Genomic DNA, 13,446 nt, shown 5'->3' on the forward strand with positions numbered 1-13,446 from the left:
AGAAGTCAAAAGTAAAGACAATGCTGATTAGTTTCTACGATTCCAAGGGCATTATCCACAAAGAATTCGTTCCGCCTGGCCAAACGGTCAAATGTGAGTTTCATCTCGAAGTTTTGAAGCGATTGATAGCGACAATTCGTCCGGTACGGCATGAATATCGTGACGACCGACCGTTTGTCAAAACACATTGTCACAATTGGCATTATAACTCGGCTTCTAATGAACCAAATGTCATAAACAGTTTGACACATCACTAAGGTTGCCTCTTTCGGCGACAAAAAGATGCAAAAGGTGGCGCCACTAGTTTCTTCTATTTTCGAAAAGTTCGGTTTCTTTTTGGCCAGAGTGTAGTTTAGGCAATTTTGTAATAAATCATTAACATGGTTGTTACTACGACAGTTATCTTGATAATAAAACAGATATTAAACACATTTTTTTATTATATATATATAGAAGCTCAGTATGAAATGATAAATTAAGCAGATATTAATCATTTTAAATATTTTCTCTCGCATGAACCGTTCCTAATATCAACTATATTCTAATGCTGGAAAGATTGCACATGACTTCAAGAAAGAAATAGATTTATGACATCAATCAAATTATTGATGGGAGAGAGAGAACAGTGGAAATATAGAAGGGGAAAGGAGCACAGAAATGATGGGACATTGAAGAAAAGACTGGCAAGAGAAAGAGAAATGACAAAAGAAGCTCTGAAAGTCATCATCGACCAAAGATTACCAGATTGAGGGTAAAAATTGAACTTCCCTGCTGAGAAAGAAATGCAGCGATGTGAACTTGAGTTGAATTTCTTCTCAAGGAAGTGCTTCTGACGAATAATAAAAGGCGCACGTTAAGGATAGTTAAATTATTCTTGTAGGGTGATATTTTCAGTTGTTTCGATTTATAGGGGAAACCAATTAAGGCTATGAATCCAATAATTGTCTGTTTAATTGCATCTATTTTCTGAATACTTCGACAGTTAAAATAGCTGAGTAAAACGTTGCTAAACCCGTTTACTTGAAAAAGTCCATACAAAGATTCCTCTCGACATGACGAAAATCAAACTCGGGTCTTTTCCAATGCATAATTTTTAAGTTGCACTTGAATTTGAAATCCTGAAGAAGTGGACAGTTAACACTTGGCTGACTTAATCTCATCGCATCGCATAAATACACTTTCTTATAATTTCACGATACGAATTTGGAAATAAGGCACAACGGTGAACATATCATAATGACATCGCAATAGTTGCGATACTGACCGAACGAAAAGTCAGTTTTTATCAAGAAAAAGTAAATTCATTTCCTAAGAAATTTACTCTGAAGTAAATAGTGTTTATATGCAGACTTTACAATGCGAAAATCAATTAATCAAGTGTCGAATACTCGCACGGAAAACCTTGAAATGTTTTGTTATTTTCTCTGCCAGACAGGAAGTGTTTAACTTCCTGTCTGGCAGAGAAACCACCGCTGGATAACACTGGCCAACAAAAAAAAAAAAATTTTCTGCTGATTATGATCTGACACTTGTTTTTTACTACTTTGGGTGCGGGATTTCAAATATCAAACCCATTTTTCTCTATCACGTCAGGTTTTTCCTCTATGGCATTTTCTTTTTGCTAATTTGTAGTTTTTGATAGTTTTAAGGAGGCAGTACTATTGAGAGGATCAAAAAAATCGATTTTTTAATATTATTTTCTGAAAGTATGTACTTTTAAAAATCTGTTCCTAACTTTTTATCAAGAAATTCGAAAAATTCCCGAAGATATAGCCTATTATTCAAAGCGGTGCGTAGATCAGAATCGGAGCGCTCACCGCTCTCGCTTGTTAGTAAACGAATAAATGCGTAAGAACCTGCAACGGCGCGTACTGGCGCTTTGAATGCGAGAGAAGCCGATAACCGACCTAACACATTTAGGTGATGAAAAGTAGGCGATGACAACTGACTAAAACAAATGAATGCTATATGCGTCATAGCGGACAAAGAACGATCGAAATCAGTCAATCGTTAATCGATCGTGAAAGTATGATGAGCGCTTATAACGTTTCAATAAAGTCTCTGGGTTTTATTTGTGTTGTTAATTGTATGTTAGTCGACAGTGAAGAAAATACATCATGTCTACTACTCGAAATTGTGTCAATAGTGTAGATTCCTTTTGCTATATTTGTGGCAGCTTGTCTGTTCGCAGTCAAAGGACAAATATCACTGATTTCGTTAAGAAAGTGTACTTTGTATACTTTGACGTAAAAATTGCAGATCAGGACAAGTCATGGGCTCCAAATAAAGTGTGTAAGTCATGTGTAGAAAATTTACGACAGTGGAGCAAGGGAAAACGCCAAAAATTAGCTTTTGGCAATCCAATGATTTGGCGTGAACCGAAAAATCACGTAGATGATTGCTATTTTTGTTTACTTCAGACTTCTGGTAATAAAAGAAGAATAAGAAAAACATTGTGTATCCAAATCTCAACTCATTAATTCGTCAGTTGCTCATTCCAATGAAATAGCCGCGCCAATTTATAAAGGACGTTTACTAACAAGCGAGAGCGGTGAGCGCTCCGATTCTGGTCTGCGCACCGCTTTGAATAATAGGCTATATCTTCGGGAATTTTTCGAATTTCTTGATAAAAAGTTAGCAACAGATTTTTAAAAGTACATACTTTCAGAAAATAATATTAAAAAATCGATTTTTTTGATCCTCTTAATAGTACTGCCTCCTTAAAAAATATCAAAAACTTACAAATTAGCAAAAAGAAAATGCCATAGAGGAAAAACCTGACGTGGTAGAGAAAAATGGGTTTGATATTTGAAATCAGCGCACCCAAATTAGTAAAAAACAAGTCTCATATAAAAGTCAACAAAAATTGTGTTGGACTGTGTAATTCATGCTAATAAACTCGATGAGAAAGCAAGTATTAGGTGGTATTAAGAGAGGTGAGGGCCTACTTTTATCACACAATTCCATTTCTTAATGAAATAATAATTATTTTATTTTAATAGAAAATCGGACGAGATTACTTTTCAAGATTGCTCTAATTTTATTTTTGACAAGTTTTACGATATTACGTTATTGTAATGGAAGTGAGCTAACATTCTCCAGATGCTTATCAGTGAGATATCTAATACGAGAAAGTTTTCTCTTCTATGTAATAAACAAAAACACATTTGGGTAATATAACATGCATACGCCATGAGCTTTAGTGACAGATGAGTTTTCAGGCACTTCAGAGAATCGTAAATCCAACTAAACTAGTTTTATCATTCTCTGGAGTGCCTAAAACCGAAGCAACTAAATCTGAGCCATAGTGCATGCTCTGCAACGATTTCTGGTTATTGTGTGCATTTTTCAGTAAGAAAAACTCGTAAAGTTCCGCCATCATTAATGCTATCTGCTGAATATGCGCATGTTACTAAGATAGGTTGCGTACAATCTTCTATCTATTCCGTAATTTAAGTTATATACATTGGAAAAATCTCTATGGGATTAAATTCTTTAGCGATTAGATGCAAAAGTGATTTAGTTAACACTTTAAAATGAGAAGGGTTAGTTAACACGTTTCATGTCCTTGAAAAGTTGGAACTATTTGGATCACGGAGCTTTAAAACTTGTAAATCTGACGGCATTTAAAAATGATTACGTAACCATCTTTTAACAGGCCTGTGTAGCTCAGTGGAAGTGACGCTTGGCCGCTCGAAGTTAGACCTAGGTTCAAGTCTAGTCGCCAACTGGAGAAACGTTTTCTAAGCCTATCTTCGACCGGTGCCAGAGTTAGTCGATCTCTGACACGGGCAAGCGAGTTTTTCTCCCGTAAACTCAAGAAAATTGACCGTAGTACCCACATTATTTCAGACAATAACATAGCCTGGTAGGGTTAGGCACCAAGAGATGGCAGCACTTGTTGCTGGTCTCTTCATCAGTGGCCGCCTATAATTAGTGATAGACACGGGCCGGCTATCTCTGATTGGCTACCGGTGGAGATTGAACTACCCACTCAGTCTCCAAAATCGAGATGGGGTATAAAGGCCTCGCCCACTTCCTATTAGGAAATAAAAGGAGTTAGGCTGATTTATTATTTATTTATTATTTATTTATTATAACCATTTTTTGTTAAAAGGAGGGAGAAACATAAAATTTTGAGTAACAGATATCTTTTTTGTCAGTTAATTCACAGCATTTGTTTGAGCAACTTGCAAGAGAATCAATTATAGTAAAAGGAACGAAAAATAAAAAGATTGGACCCTCACAGGACTTCTTGTTAAATACATTAAAAGCCACGAAGCTGTTTACACTACGTAGACTTCATTCATCACAAGTTTAGTCTCCTAAGGCGGGGGGGGGTTAAGATTTAATTAAGAAATAGCTTCACTTTAAGATGCCGAAAAGGAGACAAAAGTAAGAACTGATGACTTCACTTGATTAAATATCTAAAAAAAAAAAAAAAGGAACACTTTTATTCTCGTTAGAGGGAGCTATTTTGGAAGTAAGCGAAGATAAAAATTTGTTCTGATTTTTTTTCTTAATGCAATACTTTTAATCCAAGAATTACTTTTTTGGGTTTTCACATGGGAACCAGTAATTAAGAGATTGGTTTTCCAGACGCATTAAAATTGAGTTAAATCATAATGTATTAAACCTGAAATTGAAACCGCATTTCCCCTCTAAATTACGTACAAATAAGAGGCACGTTTTATATAATTTTAAATTTAAAATGATTAATTTGAAGGAAAGCCTTTTTTTGAGCGGGGAGTGACAGCAGAGGGTGGAACAGCGAGAACATTAAGAAATGGAATTTTCTGTTTTAATATAAAATTGAAATATCAAGAGGTGGATTATCCGACAACACAGACTACCTATTAGCCAACTGGCAAGAGTTCCATCCGCATGGAAATGCTCCTCGATTAGTGGCATAATTCCAGAAGTGGTCAACAGTTTCAATCTTATGAGTGCTCTAAATTGTCATTTTCCAACGTTGCAGGTTCAATGAAATAACAAGTCTGCTGAACCATCCGGACTTGGCGGATTCAATAGATCACTCTAATTAGATCGAATCCTCTTTAGTTTAAAGAAACGGTGACAAGTTTTCGAAGTAATGCCGTCTTTAGGGCGGTTCCACCGACCAGTAGGACAATCGACCATCTAACTATACGATTGATAAAGATGCGGCTATAATCAGTGATTTATAAAGGCAATGTTTTCGTATTTGGACTTTTTCTATTTTAGGTTCTCTGTAGAGCAGAGCAGAGCATCTAAAAAAGAAAGGAAAAAAAAGTCCAAATACGAATTTTTTTCTATTTTAGATGCTCTGCAGAGCACCTAAAATAGAAAAAAAGATGCTCTGCTTTGCACAGCACCTAAAGAGAGCGCAGAGTATCTTTTTTTTTTTTTTTTCTATTTTAGATTCTCTGCAGAGCACCTAATACTTAGACTAAAATTCAATATTTCAAACACTACTGTCCATATGCTTACAAAAAGGCTTTGAAGAAAGTAACGTTCTGGTTGTAATGAATATATTTCCTGTTGTGAATTACGAAAAGTATTGGTTAATATATTTAATGCTAATCAATTGATTCTTCCCGACAGAATCTACTTAACAATCTGCACCTGCTCACTCACTCTATTGATAGGGTGGAACATTCCGTGCGAGTCCTGCTTTCTTTAAACATGATTAATGAATCCACTTTGTTTATTAATTTAGCCAATTCTAAACACAATTTTTTTTTTATTTTAAATTTATTTTTGCTATCGATTTGCCTGGGGAAAACTTCATAATTAGATTTTGCGGTATATTTTATCTAGATAATGCTTAACTCAATTTTTTCTTTATTTACCAAACGAAACATTTATCAATTATGTATGCATCTTTTTAAGAAACTTTTTTCTTTTGTGTAAATGAAAATTCATTTATTTCTGGAGTTATTTTACAGACGTATGTCGCATCCAATGGTAACCAATTAAATTTAAACTTTTTTTTTTTTCTTTCTCGGTTATTGCTGCACAAACTTTTCATTTTACTGATAAACTTCGTCAGCATGCTTATCTAATAAGATTGATTATCCATTGGTTGTTTTTTCTAATTTCATTGTAATTATAAAAACACGGTAGTTCTAGTTGTAATTTCAAAATCGGCAATGTTTGATAATCCTTTATTTCTAAGTCGAAACTAACGCGCTTAACAAGGAGATTATTAATTATGAGTTAATCTATATATCATCGGCTCCCAACCGGTGGTACGCGTATCCCCCGGGGGTACGTGCTGAGCCGTTCAGGGGTACACGAAAAATAATCAGTAATTATTAAAAGTAAAAGCCGCCACTGGTTCCAATGCAAGGTTTTTAAAGCCTAAATAATCCTCGCATTTCAAACGTTACTTTAAAATGATTCTTTATATTGTTATAATTGTCGTCAATAATGAATTAATCTTAACACTTAAAATAAAGATGAGTACTGAGAACTCAATGAAGCGCTTATCATTATTCGAAAATAACAATGATCCCATAATAATTGCTACTATTGTTGTCAATCGTTTTAGCTCAACAATTAAAATACAAACGTTGTTACTGAACTCAATAATGCGCGCTTATCATTGTTGGAAAACAACAATCTGATCATTATAACAAATAAAACCATACATTTCAGTTTTATTATTCTAAAACTAGAAATACTATTTGCGATGGAAAAGTCTCGACATTTTATTATCCTTATAAATATTTCTATGCTTAGATTTATCACCATCATAAATCTTATCCATCTCGACTAGAGGACACCTATATTTCCTAGATAACGTTCCAATTATTGAAGTGAAGCAAATATTTCATATTTTCTATTTCTTTGGGATCTACTTCGAATGAAACTAGCTGAACGAAATGAGGTCGCCATATCGTCCTACAGCCGACTTTCCAATCGACAGCACTCCAAACCAGATGACAAACATGTTCGTGTAAATTATTTTACTTTAGAAGCAACACCTGGTTCGTGTGCAATATCTTCCGAAGAACTTGTTTTCTTTTACGTGATGCAACATCAATAAGTGGGAGATTGGTGTACTTAACATCTGCCTCAGGGTCGCGAGGAAGAGAAATAGCTGAAGGGTATTGAAGATACTTCATTGCATTGATGTGCTGGAGTTTATTAATAAAATCTAATCCTTCTTAGATCTTGTGGAAGTTATTAAAATATGCTTAAGAACACTTAAGTGAGTGCTTTGATGTTTAGGCTTTTAAAAGTAGCAGGGTAAAGAGTGAAGACATTTATTGGATTTTTCTAGGATTTTTTTTTTTTTTAAATTGAAATTTTGGTCCCGAATGTCCAAAAAGACATTTTTAAAAGAGTGTCTCATGAATGGTGAGTGATATACAAGAAGGCTTAGTTTTCTAGATTTGAAAAACAAAATTTAGATATAAATATTTAATAGCTATTCATTGTTGTCCTTTTCACTGTAATATGCTATACAGGGACGGATTTTTCATGCTTGCTGCGCAAGCTCATTAATTGAGAAAGAAGTAATATTTATTTGTTAATAAATGCATGCCTTTATAAGCATTCCATTTAGGCTTTATTTTTGTAGACTGAAGACGTCTTAAGCTTGCGCGGCAATAATTGAGCTTTGCATTGTGTGTCAAAGGCCGATGCTTGCTCCTCTAGTCAAAGCTACCGTAGCTTGCTCGGTTGTAGGAGCTTCCAGGACCTCGCAGCAGCACTGTGATTTCATGCGCGCGCATAGCTATTTCCGCTCCCTTCACGTCGACTTAAACACAGGCCATACGCAGTCAAAGTAGCTCTAGCCAGTGAGCTTCAGCCAGCCTTTACAAGTGTGCGTGTTGCTTGGGAAAATTAAGTTACAACCAACTTTTTATGACGATGTTATTGACCAGTTCATAAAGAAGAACCGTAGGGTAGAATTTGTATTCAAGTAGCTAAATTGAAAAAGACAGAATATCATTTGTAAAATAAATGTTGTATTTGTATGATTAAATGTACATAAATTTCTAAACATATAGTTTTAAATGGTCAGTAATTCATTATTCCGCTAATCAGACTTCAATCATACCTCTCACTCCCAGAATGATAACAAGAGCAAGCGTGAATTTCAAGACCAGCAGTCGCCCCTGGTGCTATAACATCTTGAAACTTCAAAAATAGAATGTCAACATCGTTTCATGCTTATAAGGAAGTGGACTTCATTTTGTCTTTTCCACAGTATGAGGCCTGAATGCTGAGCCCCTTTTAATGCGACCCCCACCTTTGAAAGTACACGGACTAATGTTTTTTTATTATTATTATTAATTTTCTCTTTTTTTGTTGTTTTATTTTTCATTTAGTCTGAAAACCTTACTATAGAGAATAAAAATTAAAACTTTTCCGAGCCATTTCAGTCCTCCAGTAGGCAGGGGTGGTCTCAGACCGATCGATGAAATTCATCTTCCTAAAGACAAACACGGATATCTTACCTATGCACACGGCGGGATTCGAACCAACAAGTCTGTTGGTTCGAATTTTAAACCATGCACTTTACATGAAATCATAATTTCCTAATTTTTGGCCAGAAGATGGCACTATCGTCTTTTTTTAACACAACGAATATCGTACTCACCTTAAAAACGAACGCACCACCTTCTACGGTACCTACAAACTTTCCACAAGCGGTAGTCACCACGGGGTTTTCAGGTATTCCAATGTTATTATCTTTGTACTCCGCTGACAGAGAAGTTGAGCCGAAGACACCTCTGAGCGTGAAGAAAGACACCAGAGCCAGTGCCGTGACCGCTATAGTCACACCTGTCAATCCTAGTAAAAGCGCTTTGAGCGAAGGACAGTGGTATCGATGTCGGACCACGCGAATTTCCGGTTGAGGACGAAAAAATTCGTCCTCGTCATCCTGGTTATGGCATTGTCTGTAGTTGTTCCTCAGGAAAGGCATCGTAAGGGTTGTTCTGATATCCTGTTATGTTCACATGGCGTCTTGTGGTCTCTGTGAAGACAAACAACAGATATGTTAGAAAGCGGATGCACGTGCTTATATACAAGAACGTGTACAGAGAGAAAAGAATGATAAAAAAAAAGCCAACTTCAATTGCCAACACTAAAATACACCACCAGCTGACTTCAATAAGTATTTACATAAAGTGATTTTTTTTTTTTTTTTTTTTTTTTTTTTTAACTTCCGAGCAATAACTTTATTCTTTGCCAGACTAAATTAATGAATTTCTAACCCGTTTTTTTTCTCTTAAATAAGCGATCCTCCATAAATTTTGTAATATTTTTCAGGGTAAGTTATGATTTTTTAACGATGTGTAACAAAATTCGTCATACTTTTATCATTTGCTTATATTGTTTCTAATAATCTACGAACATAGGAATTTTTTCCCAAGGGGAAATAAATGGGATAGTCCCTAACTATATCTTCAGATTTTCTTTTCCATAAAAAAAAAGATGTACATTGTAAGATGAATATTGATCTCATTAATTAGCTTACTTTATCTTAACAGTATTATATTATAAGGCAAATTTAAAGTCCCTACAATTAGCTCTATCTGTCGATTGCTTAAAGAGTGGAGTGAGTGAGCGTTGAAAATTTCATGCTCTTAATTTTAAAATGGTTTACTTGGACACAATTTATGTTAACACTACACAAACTAATTTAAATTTTGGCATAAACTACCATTTTCAAATTCAATAATATTAAAAAAAATAAAATATTTCCAGTGGCGGCTCGTGGCTTGAAATCGTGGGGATGCTGCAACTTTCGAAATATACGTACACACTGTAAGTACAGTGTATACGTGTTTGGATAAAATATCAAAATTATGGTAAAAATTAAACATGAAAAAATATTGTTTATTATCGATAAAATTATACAGTTTGGTATGATTCAAAATTACTTAAAAATAAAATCAATTCCTTTAATTGTAATTAAAGGAATGGATTTACAATTTTTGGACATTACAATTAAATCCTTTAATTATGATGTCCAAATATTTAATTATAATGTCCAAATATTATGCAAACTGCATATAAACAACAGTGGAACTGCGCGACGGACAATGTCGCATTACGCTAATAGCTCGCATCTCACTATGGCGTGCATATGCTTGCGCGCGTAACAATATGACACTGCGGTAAACACAGTGCTGCTAGCGTCCTCCTAAGTGCTACAAGATGGATTTTTATTATTTTTATACAAAATAAGAGAATTGTATAAAATTGTTGATGATAAAATTAAATATTACAAGCAAATATAAATAAATTAATACATATATTTATATAGAGAGAAAAATTGGGGGTGCTGCAGTTCCGCAGTGCCTGTGCACGATCGCCCTTAGATATGTCACTCGTTTCAAAAATCACATGCATCTTACAAATCAGTCGCCAAACTAAAGCTTCTAATCACTGCTAGAAGAAGTGAATTATTGAAAATTTTTTCTGATGAGAAAAATATATGTGACGCAATAGGATGAATTTAATAATACTATATATATATATATATATATATTCATTGATTAACCATTTAAACATGTAAACAGATCAATGGTATTTGCGTAATAAACACCTGATATTAATACAATGAATTAGACTACAAATTATTAAAATCATTACTACTACTAATATTAATAATTATAGCATTTTATATATCATAGCGTAATCGTCTGAGTATAATTTAGTATTAGATTAAATTTTGTATTACAAAACCAATATATTAGGAATAACATTATTGTGAGAGTTGCATTTCATGGAAGGAGATTACGTATTTTGAGGCCGGTTTATTATGTGATGGTTCCTGGAAGTGAAGTTGGTCTAAAAATCTGTGAAAATAGCAGCCACTGTGCAAAGAAATTTGATGAGAAGAGAGAGAGAGAGATGGCAGGCAGAAAGGAAAAGTTGAATTATATGGCTCAGTTGCTGAATCCATTAATCAGATATTTTCATGTTTTGGATAGAAGAAATACTAAACGGAATTCTTACTTACTGAAGTAAGCCACCTTTGGAACAACAGAAAACCAACCTCTGTGGAAATAAAAGTTATTTTACTGCTTTAGTTTTGAGATACAAAACTAGTTTCAGAAGGAGGGCGTATAAATATATTTTATGACAAAAAAAAGGAAAATGTTAAAATAATGGATCATACAGCTATTTGCTGATGATGCAAAGATAGGTAGGGGAATCAGGAATGCTGCTGATATGCAGTCCTTGCAGAATTATTTGAATAGGCTAGACCTGTGTGCATTTGAAAATGGGTGTCAGAAGAGATACCCATGTTCTCTTAAGCTAGAAGAGACTGATGAGTCTAGGGATCTTGGAGTGTTAGTAGATAGGAAGTTGAAGTTCAGGGGCCATGTAGCAAAGATTGCAAATACAACTCAAAAAATAATTGCAATGCTGAAACGAACGTTCACGTGTGAAGATAAGGATGTTATTTTGCCTCTTTACAAGGCCTTGATGAGACCTCACTTGGACTATTATGCGCAGGTCTGGTCTCCTGGTTTCCGTTGTGATTCTGATATATTGCAGAAAGAGTACAAAGGAGAGTGTTAAAAATGCTATCAGGATTGTGGACTACTGATTATGAAGACAGATTGAGAATTTGTAGACTGCAGACACTAGAAAACAGGAGAAAGAAGGGTGATATGATTGAGACTTACAAACTTCGGAAAGGATCATACAGGATTTCAATTGATGGAATTTTTCAATTTATGGAGGGTGGGAAAGGATGACAGGGCATCCTTGGAAGCTGAGAATGAAGACCGCCAAGGGCATGAGCGCTAGATTTTTTTCTCAAAGGGTGGTGCGTAATTGGAATGGATTGCCATTGGATGTTGTGAGTGCAAGCAGTGTGAATGAATTCAAGAATAAGTATGATAGCTGGTGTGTGTGTGTGTAGTATGTGGCCTCCCTCGATGGGTTTTGACTCCCTTGGAGGTCTCTTTTAATAATAATAATAAATGTAGGATTGTTGATTTTTTTTTACTCCAAAATATAAACCTATCTCGGGTACACCTTTATAAAATATTGAAATTAAAATGTTGGTTTCCATTTCAACTGTATTCGTATCTAATTACTGCCATTGATTCTACATCACGGATTCTATTTTCGTATTGAATCATAAAATGTTGATCCTAAGCCAAAAGAAGAGTAAGAAGATGGAAAATGATCAGATACTTATGATTACCATGTGCTCCCCTTTTTCGACTCATCTCTCTATTTACATAATGTTGGAAACATAACGAGAACGAACTGATTAAGTCCATACGTTGGCAGAAACGAACATCCATTTGCTCTAAACCACATGTCCAAATTTTGGAATTTTTCATTTAGTCATCATTCATGTTTCCTTTATTGGACACGTCGTAAGTCGGAATAACCTTTAAAACCGAAAAAGAAAGCCAATAACTAGGGTTTTGAAATATTCATGGGCCTGCTGTGTCATTGTATCCATTGAGTGTTTTTGTCCACTGACATTTATCATTGCCTGGTGACTTAACGAAAGCCTTCTCTCCTATCACAGTGTAGGTATCGTTAACTATTACAGTGGAGTGTCTAGACAGAATGACAGACTGCAGTTTGTTCAATGCGCTTTAAATATGTGCTTGTCATTTATCAACCGTTGTCAAAACGTATAGATGTGTTGACTTGCATTCGCTTTGCTGTTTTAACTGCATTCAAATAAACCCATGTATTTCTTTAGTATTATCTCCAATAGCAAGCATTGTTGGAAATTCAATTATTTGAAATATTGTTGGCGATTTCATTCTTGACTGATGCAATAATTAAATTTCAAACAATCTGTAAACGTGCTGTATTCTTGCAACAGTTTAGCTACTAGTGAACATACGACTGCTGATTTAAATAATATAAAAAAACCAGGATAGCTGTTCCATACAAACCGCACATGGTTTAGTTATGCATACAAATATCAGGGGAGTGTGGTTTCCATTTCTCATGTTTGGAAAGCAGCGATTTGTGACGTCATAGCTTCGGTATAGATGCATGTGCCTAAGTTACATTAGATGATGTTTGGAGCAACGTACATAACGGAGAAAATTTTGCTCCTAAAAATGCATTGTTTCAAAACTCTTTTTTCAGTCGATAATCTACTTCAAAATTTCACAGTTCGGTCAATACATTTTGAATAACTTTTTTTGTGGTTATTTTTGCGAAGCAATTTTGTTGGATGGTGGAATGTTCAAGACTGATGGAAAACAGAACATTATTCCGAAAAATTCGATAGTATAAAAAGTATCGTTCTTCTCATAACTATTATTATTATTCAGTTATGCTAAACAGAGGGGAAAAAAACGTCTAGGATAAATATACATGTAATACTAGTAAGGGATTAAACTTAGGAACAATGGATGCAATAAGAAATCCATCGCTTTCTTATGCCTAACTCCGAACACGAGGTTTTGTGAAAGATGAAGAAACATGCACATCTCATGAATGTGTAATTTC

This window comes from Typopeltis vanoorti, chromosome 25 (assembly GCF_054136105.1).
Source record: "Typopeltis vanoorti isolate ZY-2024b chromosome 25, IOZ_Tvanoo_1.0, whole genome shotgun sequence".
In the NCBI taxonomy this organism is placed as follows: Eukaryota; Metazoa; Arthropoda; class Arachnida; order Uropygi; family Thelyphonidae; genus Typopeltis; species Typopeltis vanoorti.